At 43.2% G+C, this 17,132-nt stretch overlaps 2 pseudogenes; both read right to left on the bottom strand.

Annotated features, from left to right (window-relative positions):
- Positions 1-6,807: 6,807 nt before the first annotated feature.
- LOC100763821 lies at positions 6,808-7,651 on the bottom strand (annotated as a pseudogene).
- A 93-nt stretch (positions 7,652-7,744) lies between these two features.
- LOC100763537 lies at positions 7,745-16,668 on the bottom strand (annotated as a pseudogene).
- Between the last annotated feature and the right edge of the window lie 464 nt (positions 16,669-17,132).

The following is a 17,132-nucleotide window of genomic DNA, read 5'->3' on the forward strand; positions in this document are numbered from 1 at the left end:
GCCATCCAGTCTGCCTGCTGCTGCATGGTTCCTAATTTCTGTGTTCTAATGAGGTACGGCCTTTGGTAAGGTACAAAAACAACAAAAAAACAAAACTCTGGATCTCTATCTTACTCAGTACACACTGTTGAAGGAACCGGCTTCCCTTTTGGCAGCCATAATGGTCAAACATGTGCTTCTATGAACTTGACCTAGACACTAGAAAGTCAGATGCCTGTCTCGTGACAGGGAGCCAATCAGAAGTTACCTGGTGGCGGTGGCGCTATGCTTTACAACCCTGGGTGTGCTTTATGGACAAGCGCACGACAGTGACATAGAGAGCATAGCAACCACCCTGGGAGGGCCTATGAGCCATAACAACCAGTTGACCAACACAGGGCAAGCCCTCCAAGCCTGGAAGCACACCAATCATGAGCCTTGCGTAAGCCTGTGCGTACCCCTAGACACTCCCCTTACACTGCCCTATAAGATCTTTTGGGAGCCCGTAAGAGCCGTCTTTTCTAGCCGTCTGCCATGGCGGGTGGGTGAAAGACCCGAGCTAACATAGGGTTAGCTCGTTAAATTACAATAAAGCCTCGTGCAGTTTGCAGCAAGCTCTCGAATCCGCCTGGTGATTAGGGTGACCGCGAACCTGGCCTGGGACCCCGGATACTTGAGTTTTCGGGGGTCTAACACTGTAACTACAAAAATTCACTGAGAGCCGGGCGTTGGTGGCGCACGCCTTTAATCCCAGCACTTGGGAGGCAGAGGCCAGCCTGGTCTCCAGAGAGTTTCAGGTTAGGCTCCAAAGCTACACAGAGAAACCCCGTCTCGAAAAACCAAAAAAAAAAAAAAAAAAAAAAAAATCACTGAGAAACCATCCCATTAAAAACAAAAACAGAAGTCTTCAATATTTCTCAGTTGCTGGACAAACTGGACAAGCAGTGGTGGTACACGCCTTTAATTCCAGCCCTTGGAAGAGGCAGGCAATACAGAAACCTATCTTGAAAAACAACATAATGGAGTCCATCACTATACTTCTAACCTCCACTGAACTCAGCCAGCTCAGATCCTACCCGCCAGGCTTCAGAGGTTGGCATCCTCATCAGTTGAATGCTGAGAACAGTGAGCCCTAGCCTTGGAGAGAAGTGGAGAGCTGAAGGCACTTGGGGAGCTTCTACTCTTTGGTCTCCTAGCCTGCATGCCAATTGAGTCCTGCTAAGGTAGTGTCAGCTAGACTTCAGAGGCACACATGGGATGGCGAGGTCAGGTCTGAGGCTGACCCAGGGCCCGGTCCAGTTCTGTAAAAGCCTGGGTGGCCGCTACCCAGACCACCGCTGCAACGAAGCATCCTGTCAACTGCTAGGAAGATGTGCCTGTGCTTTTCAAAGATGGTTGCAAGAAGATTATTCTAGGCAGCTGGTTGGGGATGGGAACTCCTGACAGAGAGGTCTGAACAGTTTCTAAATCTATTTTCAAACAAGGAAAAAAAAAGGTTTCTTTCTGTTCTCTCTCTCTTTTTTTTTGAGAATAAATTGCAGGCTTTGTATTAAAAAACAAACAAACAAACAAACAAAAAAAAAAACAGATGAAGAACAGGCATCCACTTGCCAAACACCACTACCTCCCTGACTCCCCAGCTTGTAATTTACTTCTTTCATTGTAGATCGGGTGTGGGTTCATTCGGGTTCACTCTGGTCTGTGGAAAGAAGGCACAGAGTACTTTAAGGATGGATCTAACCTTTCCAGCAGCAGGTGGCTCAGCCTCACATGGACTGAGACACTAGCTTAGCAAAGGGCTTTTTATCATTACACAATTCACACCTTTAGCCAGTCAATTTCCTTAACCAAAACATCTTTTTTTTTTAAACTTTATTGAATCTTTGGGGATCTCACATCATGCATCCCAATTCTGTTCATCTCTTGGTCCCCCCATATTCTCCCCTCATCTCTGTTGCTTCCCCCCATGAATGGAAATGTCAACAAGCAAACAAACAAAATAACAATAAACCAAAACAGAACAACAACAACAACAAAAAAACACACCAAAAACAGAAATCTCTGCTTCTTCTCTCTGCCTCTCCATTACCTTTTCATCCTTCCTTATGGCATTGGAGGCGTCTGTGTGTCATACAGTATACCTCTTTGTCCCATCAACTTGTCTGGCAACTGTTCATTGCAATCAATGAACCAAAACACCCTAACTGAACTTCCCAAAAGGACAATTTTGTTGGGTACTCCTCCAACCAAGTTTTGCGTAGAGTTTGAAACCCTAGGAAACTCTAGATAAGAGTTCAGAGGCTAGGTTATGATGGTACAGCCTTTAATCCCAGCAGAGGCACACAGATCTCTGTTAGTTCAAGGCCAGCCTGGTCTACAGAGCAAGTTCCAGGACAGTCTCCAGAGCTACAGAGAAACCCTGTCTTGAAACCCCCTCACACACCAAAAAAAAAGTTCAAACATAAGGTATGGAGACAAGGTAGCAATTTAAAAAGGCAGATCAAAGCCAGGTGTTATCATTTCAGAATCAAACCAGCTACAGAGATCTACAGGAACATAGATCCCAACATATCTCACTTTTCTATATGCAACAATGAATTATATTGGAGATTTATATAGCTTATAGCAAATACAGCCTTTCCCCTGCCTTTCTGTTGTACAATCTTATTTTAAAGCCAATAAGGTTACTATTGCTAGCACAACAGTTATACTCGATAAAACAAGAAACTATTAAAGTGATTCATCAGGGTTAAATGAGGCTATCATATATACAAGGCTTTCCATAACATCCGTTTCTGTCATATCAGGTCACTGTTTTGTAAAAGTTTCCTCAATTTTTTGTTGTAAATCATAAATCATTTGAGAATTAAGGTGACCCATCAAATGTATCTTAACCTCCCAATCATACTTGCTTTCATTAAACTTTAAAGGTGTAATACAATATGGTGTAACATTCCAATCACAATTTAATTTTATCTGCTCCTTTAATATTTTTAACTGATCTAACAGTATAACAGCTTGTCCCAAATCAGCTATTTCATTATCTATTTTATTGTGTTCAGTCCAGAGTTCTATTGAATGTTTATGCCAGTCTCTAACGAGCTCAACAGTTTGAATTTCTTTATGAAGGGCCACTCCAGCTGTTGTAGCAGTAGCAGTCAATGCAATAATTCCCGTAACAGCAATAATCATCCCAACCATTCAACATGTTCTTAATATTCTTTTTTAATGGGGATTTCAAAAAGATTTGTTATTAATTTATTATGTATATAGTGTTCTGACCGAATGCCAGAAGAGGTCACAAGATCTCATTATAGGTGGTTGTGAGCCACCATGTGGTTGCTGGGAATTGAACTCTGGACGTCTAGGAGAGCAGCCAGTGCTCTTAACCTCTGAGCCATCTCCCCAGCCCTGTTCTTAATATTCTTTCAGGGAGCTTCTGTATCAGGATCATCACAGGTGAGTTTTGCCATGGCCTTGGCAACTTCACCAGTATTCAGATTTTTGGCCTTGTTCTAAGGGTGTATAAACTTTCAGAGGTTAAGTTTAGAGACATAGTAGAATTAGCACAGGTATAAAGGGTACAGTGTTCACAAGTGATGCTGTATCTAATAGGGTGGTCTAAACCTGTAAGCTGGGGATGGGGTATGTAGAAGGATGTTGAGCTCAAGACGAACCTGGGCTATATTTTAAGAACTTGCAAGTGAAATGTCTCAGAAGATAAAATGACTGAGTCTAAACACCTCAGTTCTACCCCCAGACATGTGGGAAAGGTAAGAACTAATTCTCAAAATGTTTCCTTTGGCTTTTACATGCACACCGTGTCCTGCATGTAAATATATCCCCCCAAATAAGTATTTTTTTTAAGTCACACACACACACAAAAAAAAAAAATTGCCGGGGTGGGGATGGTGGTGGTGGCATGTTGGGAGTACAGAAGTCCTTGTATTCACAAAGAAGCATTAAGGAAACCAGGAATGTTAAACACACCACACAGGGGCCTCTTCTCAACGGAGGAGATAAAATACCCGTTTTGCTGCCCCGAAGGCTGAGAGTGGATTTTAGTTAACAGCCTCTTGACCTTTTTACTATCTGCGGAGGCAGACCTCACCCAAATTCCCAAGAATGACTATCCTAGACTCTTCCACCCTCAAACCATTACCCATCCTTAGGGAGATGTCCTATGTACTGCTGACCTCTATGCTATCAGTTAGAGACTATATCAGATTCTACGATTTAGCCATAGAACCCACCCTCATGGTCACATGAACTTTGTAAAAGAGTCTCTATGTAGTCACACCTTAAGCTTTATTGTGCACCCAGAATTGGAGGGACTGTTGCCAGGAAACCTTTCCCCAAATTGTACTGTTTTAAATATGCTGACAGTGAACCACCTGGCATTAGGCTCCCAAAAGTTTGGTCCAGATTGACAAAGTCAAACTGAACTTCGTTTTTCACTCTTGCCTCTGCCTCTGGAATACTGGGATTAAAGGCATGTGCCACCATGCCAGGCTTGGTTTTGGTGTTTTTTTTTTTGAGACAAGGTTTCTCTGTGTATCCCTGGCTATCCTGGTAATCCAAAATCAAAATGCCAAAGGGCCTGGCTTCCAATGAAGCCAGTCTTCCTGATTTACAGTTTTCCTTGTTGCTATGTCCTCATAGAATTTTTATAAATGCATCCTTTTGCTTCATTTTTTAATGTATTTTTTTGTTTTTCAAGATAGGGTTTCTCTGTGTAATAGTCCTGGAAATAACTTGGTAGATCAGGCTGGCCTCAGACTCAGAGATCTGCCTGCCTCTGCCTCCTGAGTGCTGGGATTAAAGACATTTACCACCATTCTTGGCTCCCTTTTTTAAAATGAAGTTGACAGTCTTTTTTGGAGGATGGGGGTGAGACAGAGTTTCTCTGTGATACTTTGGAGCCTGTCCTGGAACTTGTTCTGAAGACCTGGCTGGCCTCTAACTCACAGAGATCTGCCTGCCTTTGCCTCCCAAGGGCTGGATTAAAGGTGTGTGCCACCACTGCCTAGCTAAATTAAGTCTTAAAGTAGGGGGCAGTAATGTAAACTTAATCCCAGCACTTGGGAGGCAAGAGACAGGCAGATCTCTGTGAGTTTGAGACCAGCATAGTTTACATAGTGAGTTCCAGACAGCCAAAGTGATGTAGAGTCCCTGTATATAAAAGCAATAAAATAAAAAAGTTGTGGTAGTTCACAACTTTAATCCCAGAATTCAGGAGGCAGAGGCTGGTAGACCATCCATGAATTTGATGCTAGCCTGGTTTACATAAGGCTTTTCAAACTTGCTATGTGGCTAAGGATAATATTGAACTCCTGGAGCCTCCTGCCTCCACATTCTCAAATGGTAGGATTACATAAGAGTATTACCGTGTGTCCAGATTAGTATGTAAAAATTTTTAAGGATTTTACTTATTTTATGTATGAGTGCTCTATCTTCTTGTATGCCTACATGCCAGAAGAGGGCACCAGGACTCGTTATAGATGGTTGTGAGCCACCATGAGGTTTTTGAGAATTGAACTCAGGACTCTGGAAGAGCAGCTCTTAACCTCTGAGCCAACTCTTCAGCCCTGGTATGTAAATTTCTTTCTCTCTCTCTCTCTCTCTCTCTCTCTCTCTCTCTCTCTCTCTCTCTCTCTCTCTCTTTTTTTTTTTTTTTTTTTTTCCAGACAGGGTTTCTCTGTGTAGCTTTGGAGCCTATCCTGGCACTTGCTCTGGAGACCAGGCTGGCCTTGAACTCACAGAGATCCGCCTGCCTCTGCCTCCCAAGTGCTAGGATTAAAGGCGTGCGCCTTCAACGCCCGGCGGTATGTAAATTTCTTAAGATTTATTTTTAATATGTGTTTGTCTTTGTGAGGGTATGTATACACTTAAGTACAGGTGCCCACAGGCATGGGATCCGGTGGAATTGGGAGTTACAAATAATTGTGAGCCACCCAGTATGGATGCTGGGAACCAAACTCAGGTCCTCTGCAGGGGCAGTACATTCAGTAACTGCTCCCCAGATCAGGAATGTAAATGATGAAGAATCCCCAAGCATTATAGGAAAATTTTAAGTATCACTTGTTGTTAGCTATTGTATTATGTCTTCATCTGACAAAATTGACAAGGTATTTTTGCTTCACCCATAATATAAAAGGAAAAACTAGCAACAATTCCTAAGTTAAACAGAGAAGGAAGTGGAGTTAGAGAGTAGTAGGAGACTTCTGGGAGTTTTTATTAGACCCTTTCATGGACTACCTGTTTGTTTTTTCAAGGAGGGTAGGGCCATTTCTTATCTTGCACCAAAGGTAAATAAAGGCAGGTAGGCAGATGGTACAAAGGTCCTGATATGGAGTCCAGCTGGGGCTGAAGATGTGGTAGAGCATTTGTGTAGCTTGTAAGGGGTCTTGGGTTTTAAGCTCAGCACAGAGATGGGCACACACACACTATAATCCAAATGTCAAAGATCTTTTAATTTGAGAAGGGTATGCATCTTTTTTTAATGGTCAGCTGGGAATTTATTGGTTCAAATGCAACTACATGAAAACATAAGTTATGGGGCTGGAGAGGTGGTTCAGTGGGTAAGAAACTAGCTGGTCTTCAAGAGGTCCTGAGTTCAATTCCTAGCAATCACATGATGACTCACAACCATCTGTAATGAGATCTGGTGCCTTCTTCTGGCCTGCAGGGTTACATGCAGACAGAACACTAGAAATAATAAATAAGTCTTAAAAAAAAAATGGTATGAAAAACAGTCATGATGTGCCCTTCTATTTTCCAAAGCACAGCCCCTGAGCCCCTTCTGCAGGAGGACCAGTCTATTCCTCCTCAATGTAAGCGGTAGTCGGTGGAGCAAGAGAGTTCACATAGCTGGCCGTTGAAGTCCAGGTAAAGTTTAAGTCGCAATTGTTTTTGGTGTTGGGTCTCATGTCAATGGTGCCAAAGATCTCCTTGCCATTCTCCTCTGTTAGGTGGTCCTGCACGTAGACCACAGTCTGTTTGCAGTGTGTGTATGGGGACTCAAGGACTAGTAGAAAAGCTGGTCCTCTGTGGCATCAGGTGAACTCGATGTTGAAGTAGGCCACCAATACATGCATGTAATCGTTCCTCTTCACTTGCAGGCAGAAGCAGGAGGCAAAGGTCATATCCTCTACCTTTACTGTATAAATGTCCACCTCCTTTATGAGGCAGGCATTAATGACCAGCTGCTTTGGATACACCATGTCCACCAAGGGCTCCTTGATGGCCACGTCTTTGATGTAGGACATATCAAAACCATACATATTCTCCCACCAGGGGATCTTGTAGTCTTTATACTGTCAACCCTCAAGGGTTTTTTCAAAATAGGGTTTCTCTGTAGCTTTGAAGCCTGTCCTGGAACTCGCTCTGTGGACCAGGCTGGCCTTGAATTTACAAAGATCCCTCTGCCTCTGCCTCTGCCTCCCAAGTGCTGGGATTAAAGGCGAGCACCACCACTCTCCAGCTACCAAACACATTCTTAATAATATTAACAACAACCCAGATTAAAAAATGTGGAGCAGGCGCTTCAGAGCCTCCTTGAGGCTGTTTGGTTGGCATAACTGCTTCCTTTCCTTTCTTTTGGTTCTTGCACTTTGCACTTCCTTACTCTTTCTCTGGAGGCACACCACAGCTTTGCCATGAGGCTGCTCATCTGCCGCAAAGCTGCCACATTGCTGAAACGAGCCAACTTACTTCAAAAGGCATGGTTTTCTCTCTTCTTTCCCTTTTTTTTCATGGGGCAAATAGTTTTTAATGAATATATTTTACAAATACACTGGAGAATCATGCAATGCTGCCTTCATTGGATGCAATCCTGGGCCACAAGTCTGCACATTCCTTTGCAACTGGACATGTGATAGCAGAGCCTTTCCTCTCATCTTTATTGTTTACTATGACCCCTGCATTGTCTTCAAAATAAAGAAACACCCCATCTTTTCTTTGATAGGTCTTTCGTTGTCAAGTTACCACTGCTGGATGGACCTTTTTCCTTAGTTCGGGTTTGCCTTTCTTAACTGTGGCCATCACCATGTCACCCACGCCAGCAGCAGGAAGTCTGTTCAGTCATCCCTTGATGCCCTTCACAAAGATGATATACAAATTTTTGGCACCTGTATTGTCAGCACAGTTGATCACAGCTCCTACGGGAAGGCCCAGGGAAATCCGGAATTTTGCTCCGGAAGACCCATCATGTCCTTCACATTCCAGCAACACCAAATGGCCCTGGGTTCCTGGTTATACTCTTCAATTTTATACCTTATATGTGTGTACTTTATCCTGCTTTCCACTGCCCATCAAAATTTAAAAAGACAGGTCTCAACGGGTGGTGGTGGCACATGCCTTCCATTTTCTTCCTCCAGGCAGGTGTCAAGATTTACACTTTGCCTGACCTGAGATTTTCCTTCTAAATTAAAGTTTTTTAGTTTTGGGTTTTTTTTTGTTTTTGTTTTTGTTTTTGTTTTTGGAGACAGGGTTTCTATGTGGAACATACATATTCCTGGAACTCAATTTGCTGCCTGGGTTCTTTTTTTTTTTTTTTTTTTTTGGTTCTTCAAGACAGGGTTTCTCTGTGTAGCTTTGGAGCCTAACCTGAAACTCTCTCTGGAGACCATCTTTATTGTTTACTGGCCTTGAACTCACAGAGATCCGCCTGCCTCTGCCTCCCAAGTGCTGCGATTAAAGGCATGCACCACCAGTGATTTCTGATCTGAAAGAGAAACTTAATCTGGCTCCACACCTGACATGGAGTAGGCAAAGGGCCTGGCATGGCCACTCTGAATCCTTACTGAGAGGTAGTCTTTGCAGTGATGAAATCCCTTCTTTCCTGCAGAAGCTGTGTATGTATGTGTGGTGTTATTTAAGCAAATCTACTCTTTAGCCTTAGTTATAGTTTGGTTCTGGGTTGTCTTCTGAAGCCCTCTATGCATTAAAAACTTGGTCTGTCTCCTGAGCTGTGCATCAGGAGGTGTGGAACCTTTAAGAAGCTGAGCTTACCTGACAGTAGTGGCACAAGACTTTAAACCCAGCACTATAGAGACACTGGCAGGCAGATCTCTGAGTTTGAGGCCATCCTGGTTTACTGAGTGAGTTCCAGTACAACAAGGGCTATTACACAGAGAAACCCTGTGTCAAAAAACCAAAGTAAACAAAAATGTTTACACACACACACACACACACACACACACACACACACACATAGCTCATCAGTTAAGAGCGTTGTCTATTCTTTCAGAGGACCCTCATCGATTTCCAGTGCCTACATGGCAGTTCCCTACCATCTCTAACTCCAGTTCTGATGCCCACTTCTGACTTCCTTAGATACCAGACACTTAAGTGACACACAGATACACATGTAGACAAAATATCCATACATAAAAAGAAAGTAGAAACCTCCTATGGAAGAATTTTCAATATTTGTTATAAAGTAAGTAGGAGGACAAAAAATTTGGGACAGTATAAGATCACTTGGATCCAGCAGATAAGAATGAAAAAAGGATGATATCTGGCAATATTTTGAAAGTATAGACCAAAAGCAAACAAAACTTATCCTGAAATTATAGAAACTCTGATAGTCTACAGCAGTGGTGACCTGCTTTTCCCTCCATAAGACAGACACTACTAAAGAACATAGGACCAGATAGCCATTTCCAATGATTAACTCATAAAACCACTGAGAAATGTAAGGCCAAAGACATACTGTGGTGAAGGCCTGAATAAGCATGACACAGAAACAGAACACTCAGTCCTTGGCTTTGCTAAGTAGTTCTCCTCCCAGATACTGAAAAATCACATTGAGCAACAACTGTTTTTAAATTATGAATTATGAACTGTTTTTAAATTATGTCTGCCAACTACTTGCAAAAAGAGTGAAGAGAACAGTAGGATCAGACAGTGAAACTGAAGACTTAGCAGCCATCATCACAGAACCTTTGTTGTGCCAAGTTTTGACCTGTGTTAGGAATACTATGTAATTTTCCCAGTAACATTACTATTAAGCTGGGTTTGGTGGTGCATGCCAATAGCCCCAGCTTTGGTAAGGCAGAGACAGGGGAACTGTTGCAAAGTTGATGCTGTCTTAGTCTACACAGTGAGCTCCAGGCTAGCTAGAGCTACAGAGTAAGACCTTGACTCAAAAACACACATTATTATGAAGTTTTACAGATGAAGAAATTGAGAAACATAAAGTTGTCTCAGTTTTCTGACTTCAAAGTCAGAACTCTCTCTCTCTCTCTCTCTCTCTCTCTCTCTCTCTCTGTGTGTGTGTGTGTGTGTGTGTGTGTGTGTAAATACATGTGTCTGAGTGCAATATATGAAAAGTCTAGGTATTCCTGTTTGCTTATTTTTGGTTTTTCCAGACAGGGTTTTTCTGTAGAGACCAGAGACCAGAGACCTGTCTGCCTCTGCCTCTGCCTCTGCCTCCAGAGTTCTGGGAAAGGGATTAAAGGAATTAAAACCACCGTATTCCTGTTTGTGAGAGCATGTATAGAGGCTGAAAGCTGATGTCAGGTGAACCTGTAGCTCCACTTTGGCAAGCCTAGGGGGCCAGCACACCATGGAACTTATTTCCACTCTAAGCTTACAGATATGTGCCACCATGGGCTTTTTTAAAAAGATTTATTTATTATATATACAGTGTCATATATATATATATATATATATATATATATATATATATATATATATATATCCTGCATGCCAGAAGAGGGCACCAGATCTCATTATAGGTGGCTCATTACAGAGCCACCATTTGGTTGCTGGGAATTGAACTCAGGACCTCTGGAAGAGCAGCCAGTGCTCTTAACCTCTGAGCCATCTCTTCAGTTCCATGAGAGCTGAGGACCTGAACTCAGGTCTTCATGACTGAGCCAGCCACTAACCCCCCAAAGCCAGAGCTTGTCCTCTAAAACTAATCAGTGTTAAGGAATGGTGCAAGGTAGTCGGTGGCAGTAGTGGGGAAAGAATTGCCAAAAGTAGCCAGGCAGTGGTTCTTAGCCTCAGCACTTTGGAGGAAGGTGGATTTCTGTAAGTTTAAGACCAGCCTGGGCTGGGCATTGGTGGCACATGCCTTTAATCCCAGCACTCAGGAGGCAGAGACAGGCAGATCTTTGTGAGTTCGAGGCCAGCCTGGTCTCCAGAGCAAGTGCCAGGATAGGCTCCAAAGCTACACAGAGAAACCCTGTCTCGAAAAACCAGAAAAAAAAAAAAAGACCAGCCTGGTCTACAAATGAGTTCTGAGTTCGAGGACAGCCAGAGTTGTAGCACAGAGAAACCCTGTCTAGAAAAATGAGAAACAAAAACCAGAAAACCACAACAGCAAAAACTTTTTTATGCCTATGAGTGCTTTGTACTTTGTGCCTGCCTTCGAAGGCCAGAAGAAGGTGCTGGATCCTCTGGAGCTGTAATTAGAGACAGTTGTAAGTCATACCAAGTGGGTGCTGGGAATTAAACCGAGCGTATCTCCTAAAAGACTATATAATGAAACCCTGTCTTCCAAAACAAAACAAAGGTCTGGAGAGAAGGCTCAGTTGGGTCCCTGGAACTTACATAAGCAGCTAGCTGTGGTGGCATGCATTTGAAATCCCAGCAGTCCTTTAGGGACTTGGGAGGTGGAGACAGGAGACCCACCCAAGAGTCTCCCAGGCCAGGTCTAAGGCAAGCTATCTTCTGATCATACATGAGCCATGGCATGCTCACAGGCACAAAAACACACATCAAAAATAGACAGAGAAACCTGTTTCAAAAAAACAATGAATAAATAAATATTAAAGAAGAGAACAGACAAACTTTGAAGGACACTGTTATAGAGAAAATGAAATAAGAGGGATAGCGTTTACCTATGAAGAACTACTGAGTTGGAGAACTAAGAAAAAAAAAAAACAAATGTGTGTGTATGTTGTGTGCTCCAGAGCACATGCATATTGGAGGCCAGAGGACAATGTAGGCACCACCTACTTAAAAAAAAAAATTGAGACAGCTTCGCCTGCCAGGGATTGCAAAGTAGGCTCAGCTGGCTGCCCAGTGAGCTTCTGGGATCTGCCTGTCTCCACACCCCTAGCACTGGGATTACAAGCACATACTACAAGACTTGGCTTTCATTACTTAATTTTTGATTAATTATTTGTGTGTGTGTGTTTGTGTGTGTGTGTGTGTGTGTGTGTGTGTGTGTGTGTGTGTGTGTGTGTTATCTGTACATATGAATTCAGACAGACACGTGTGTGCCATGATGTACATGCAGAGGTCAGAGAATCATCCCTGGTAGTTCTCCCCTATTGTGGGACCCTCAAGCTTATAGGCAAGAACTTTTATCTGCTGAACCATCTTGTTGGGTTACCTTTGCTTGTTTAAAATGTGGGTTCTGAGGATTGAACATCAGTTCCTTATGCTTGCAAGGCAAATACTTATTATACTGAGCCATCTCCCCAACACTAAAAATTACACTTCTTGGGCCAGGTGGGTGGTAGTCTTTAATACCAGCAGTTGGGAGGCAGGGACAGGTGGATCTCTGTGAGTTCCAGGACAAACTCCAAAGCTACAGAGAAACCCTGTCTCAAAAAAACAAAAAACAAAAACCAACCAAACAAACAAACAAACAAAAAAACCCACTTCTTAAACATTCAAGCCGTGGCTTCAGAGATACCTAGTAGCTGCTCTGACTTTGGTTCCACAAATACTGCCTCTCTGGCCCCATCTCACTTTTGCTGTCTCCCATCACCCACAACTGGCCCTCTGTTCCTCTGTCTTCTCTTGTTCTTTTCACAAAACACTGTCACTCCAAATAATCTCAGATTCTCCCGAGCTTCACTTTAACGTCAATACAAATGACCTCCAACTCTATCTCTTTGCTGTGGAGTCACATTTCTACCTACCTTCTGATTCTGAGGGTTCCCTTCACTGTCTATGGATCCTGGCCAAAACCCCTGCGTTGCTAGTGACTGATGTAAATGAGCACAATCATTCCTTTTGGTCTCAAGGAATGGTTCAGTGCGGACCTAAATGAGACCCAATGTAGACTAGACATTGAAAGTGAGATCTAGAGGGAAAAAAAAGACCTCATTGTTCCCTAACTTAGTCATGGGCAGATGGGAGAGACCAAAATCGTGAAAGCATTCCTTTTAATAAAACAGTGTGTGTGTGTGTGTGTGTGTGTGTAAAGGTCAGAGGACAATTTTTGGGAGGTAGTTCTATCCTCCAACCATAGTCTCTGGGTACTGAACTCAGGTCATCAGGCTCCTGGGACAAGGCTGTTATGCCCTGAGCCATCTTGCCAGCCTCGCTTTAGCACATTCTTCAAAACCAGCCTAAGGAAAAACACTGATTTGGGGAAGAAAGCAGAGTTCAGAGAATTACTAGAAAATGGAACTGGGGACACTGCAGGTTGATTCAAAACTCATGAACCAAGGATTGTTTTTAATGTTTAGCCAATGTGAGTGTGGGCCTTTATCTCTTGTAGATACACACCAAGTAGATACACACATTGAAGCAGATGCCACGCTGGCACAACATTTGAAGAACTTCTTGCATCAAGTTTCTCACTAGTCTAAGTCATTTTGGGTACCTTCCTGTTTCAGTGATGCTGTTCTGTTGTTTCTGTATCCTGATTTTCATTCCGAATTACTATCTACCAGTGACATCACATACCACAACAAAACGTTTTTGTTTGTCTTTTTGTTTGTAGTCCTGCTGTCCTGGAACTCCCTCTGTAGACCAACCTGAATTCAAACTCACATCCACCTGCCTCTGTCCCCTGAGTTCTGGAATTAAAGGCATGCACCACCATGCCTGGCTTACAACAAAACTTTCAAGTGGAGACCCTTGGATTTTAATTCTTTCCTCTTCAGTCAAGACACTCAAACCACTTCTGTCAGCATCTTCCAATGTCACCACCTTGCAGAAAAATGCAATAGGATCCAGGAATAGTAACAAATGTCTGTAATTCTAACACTTGTGGGGATGAAGCAGCAGAGTTGTGAATTTGAGGTCAGCCTGGGATACATAGGGAAGTGGAGAGATGGGGGGGGTAAAGTGGTTATGATGCATGCATGAGGACCTAAACTCAGATTCACAGTACCCATGAAAAGGTCAGTCACTGTAACAAGCACAGGGAGTTAGGGGGTGGGGGGGAGGGGTGAGACAGCAGAAGCACCATGATGACAGATGGGCTGCTGGCCAGCCAGCCTAGAATCAGTGAACTTTAGGTTCAGGAGTATCTTGGTTGGTTTTGTTTTCAACTTGATACAAGCTAGTGGTATCTGAGAAGAGGAACCTTAACTGAGAAAACGTCTCCATCAGATTGCCTGGGGACAAGATTTAGGGAGTTTTCTTTATTAATGATTGATGTGAGAGGCTCAGCCCCTTGTGTCACCCTTGGGCAGGTGGTCCTGGGTTGCATAAGAAAGCAGGTTTAGCAAGTCATGGGGAGCAAGCCAGTAAGTGGCACTCCTCCATGGTTTCTGCTCTAGTTCCTGCCTTCAGGTTTCTGACCTGAGTTCTGGCCTTAGCTTCCCTTGATGACCTATAAGCCAAATAAACCCTTTTCTTACCAAGTTCCTTTTGGTCATGGTCGTTATTACAGCAATAGAAACCTAACTTAGCCAATGATAGAATCTGTCACAAAAATAAAGTGGAAAGTTATTGAGGAAGATACCTAATGTTGACCTCTGGCCCCAAATGCACATGGGAGCATGTTCTATACACACACACACACACACACACACACACACACACACACACACACACTGAATAACACAAACCTAGGGAGGGGAGGAAAGGAGAAGTAGAAGAATCCTTTCCTTGGAGGCAGCAGAGATGACTCAGTGGTTAATCGTACTGGCTGCTCTTCCAGAGGAGAGGACCCAAGTTCAATTCCCACCACCCACATGGTGGTTTACAGCAGTCTGTAACTACAGTTCCAGGGGATCTGACACCCTCACACATACATACATGCAGGCAAAACACCAATGTACATGAAATAAAATTAAAAGAAGAAAGGAGTCCTTTCCTCACCATCTTTTCCTTTCAGTCACTACATGAATAACACAAACCACAGTGGCATGTGCCTATAATTCCAATCCTAGCCCTCAGGAAGCAGAGGCAGGAGAATCACTACCTGATAACCTAAATGCCAGGAGGAGACCAGGTCTACACAGTAAGTTCTAGGCTAGCCATGGATACAAAGCAGTATCCTACCTCTAAATAAATAATGTGGTTAAAATAGGAAACAATTTTTTTGGGGGGGTGTTGAGACAGGGTTTCTCTGTGGCTTTGGAGGCTGTCTTGGAACTAGTTCTTGTAGACCAGGCTGGTCTCAAACTCACATAGATCCGCCTGCCTCTACCTTTCGAGTGCTGGGATTAAAGGCGTGCACCACCGCCCAGCAAGGAAACAATTTTTAAGGATATGCTTATTTTTATGTGTACATAGTTTGTTTTTAGATATCTTTTTAATTTTATGTGTATGTGCCCAAGTATATGTTTGCACACCATGTATATGCAGCTCCAGGAGAGTTCAGATCCCCTGGAAGCAGTGTTACAGACAGTTATGAGCTACCATGTAGATGCTGGGAAACAAACCAGAATCTTCTACGAGGGCAGTAGGTGCTCTTAACTGTGGAGTTGGAGCCCAGTGTTGGTAGCACATGCCTTTCATCCCAGCACTGGGGAGGTAGTGGCAGGCAGATCTCAGTGAATTCAAGGCCAGCCTGGTCTACAAACAGAGTTCCAGAACAGCCAGGACTGTTACACAGACAAACACTGTCTTGAAAAAAAAAACAAAACTAAAAATAAAGAATAAAGAAAAAGAAACATCATGAAGCTATCTCTCCAACCTCAATATATATGTGTTTTATAATATAAATTCATATGCATGAATGTATATGTGCCATGTGACCTCCTGGTGTCCCAGAGATCAGAAGAGGACACTAGACAATTATTTACAAAAGAGAGATACAAAGAGACAAGGTTAACCTACCTAACTTCTAGTTTGAACTTTCCTTTGCATGCCTGAAGGGGAAGCATCCAAGAGTTTTTTGCTGATCCTCTCTGGCCTCCCTTTATTACTAATATGAAGCATTATGCTCCTGGCCCAACCCTTCCTTATAGCAGCCCCAGCCTCTGGTTCACTATAACTCAACACCTCACTAAATTGAACAATCTCCTCCCACCAGGGGAAAAGACTGTTTGCCTTTGGATCTTACTTCCTCAATCAATCCTAGTCCAGGCCCGGTGGTTTCAAACCAGGACCTCTTAGAGTAGAGGAAGGTCAACACACATCACTAAGATTGACTATGCTCTGTAACAATATTGATCTGTTGCTCTTAGAGAGTTATATACTAACAAAAATAATTTTTAAACTGGGTATGGTGGCACATAACCCCAGCACCACATAATCCCAGCACCCGTTGTGAATTGAAGGCCAGGCTGGTCTACATAGCAAGTTTTGGGCCATCCAGGGCTATATTAGTAAAACCCTGTGAAAGGTCCAGGCATTATGCTGGCCTGCCCCTGTTACCTGGTGGAACAGGCAGTACCCTGGTCAGTCCAATGTTCCATGGGAACTAAGTCTGCACGAAGGTGCAGAGGACCCCTTTAAAATGACAGATCCCTGCCCATTTACTCTCTCTCTGCTTCCTCTCTACTCTCTCTCACCTATGAGCTCTCTGCGGCGACCGGCCATGGCGGTCAGCCATTATCCCTGTTCCTTTCCTCCTCTTAGTCTCCCTACTCTGCCAGGCCTTATAATAAACTTATAGTCAACATGTCTCATGTCTCAGCATTTCCCTTTTCTTTTTTTTAAACAAAAGAATAACACCCTGTCTCAAAAAAACTCCAAACAACAAATAAACAAAATCCCCATTTTTATTTTATTATTATTTTGTTGTTGTTGTTGTTTTTCGAGACAGGATTTCTCTGTAGCTTTGGAGGCTGCCCTGGAACTAGCTCTTTTAGACCAGGCTGGTCTCCAACTCACAGAGATCCACCTGCCTCTGCCTCCCTAGTGCTGGGATTAAAGGCGTGTTCCACCCCCAACTTCCCCCTCACGCCTCCCACCCCTGGGCACAAATACATTTTTTTTTAAAAAAAGTCCTTTAAAAGGAGGTAGGACTTGGTTGCTGAAAACTCCGTTTTGACCTCCAGTAT

This window comes from Cricetulus griseus (assembly GCF_003668045.3).
Source record: "Cricetulus griseus strain 17A/GY chromosome 1 unlocalized genomic scaffold, alternate assembly CriGri-PICRH-1.0 chr1_1, whole genome shotgun sequence".
Classification (NCBI taxonomy): domain Eukaryota; kingdom Metazoa; phylum Chordata; class Mammalia; order Rodentia; family Cricetidae; genus Cricetulus; species Cricetulus griseus.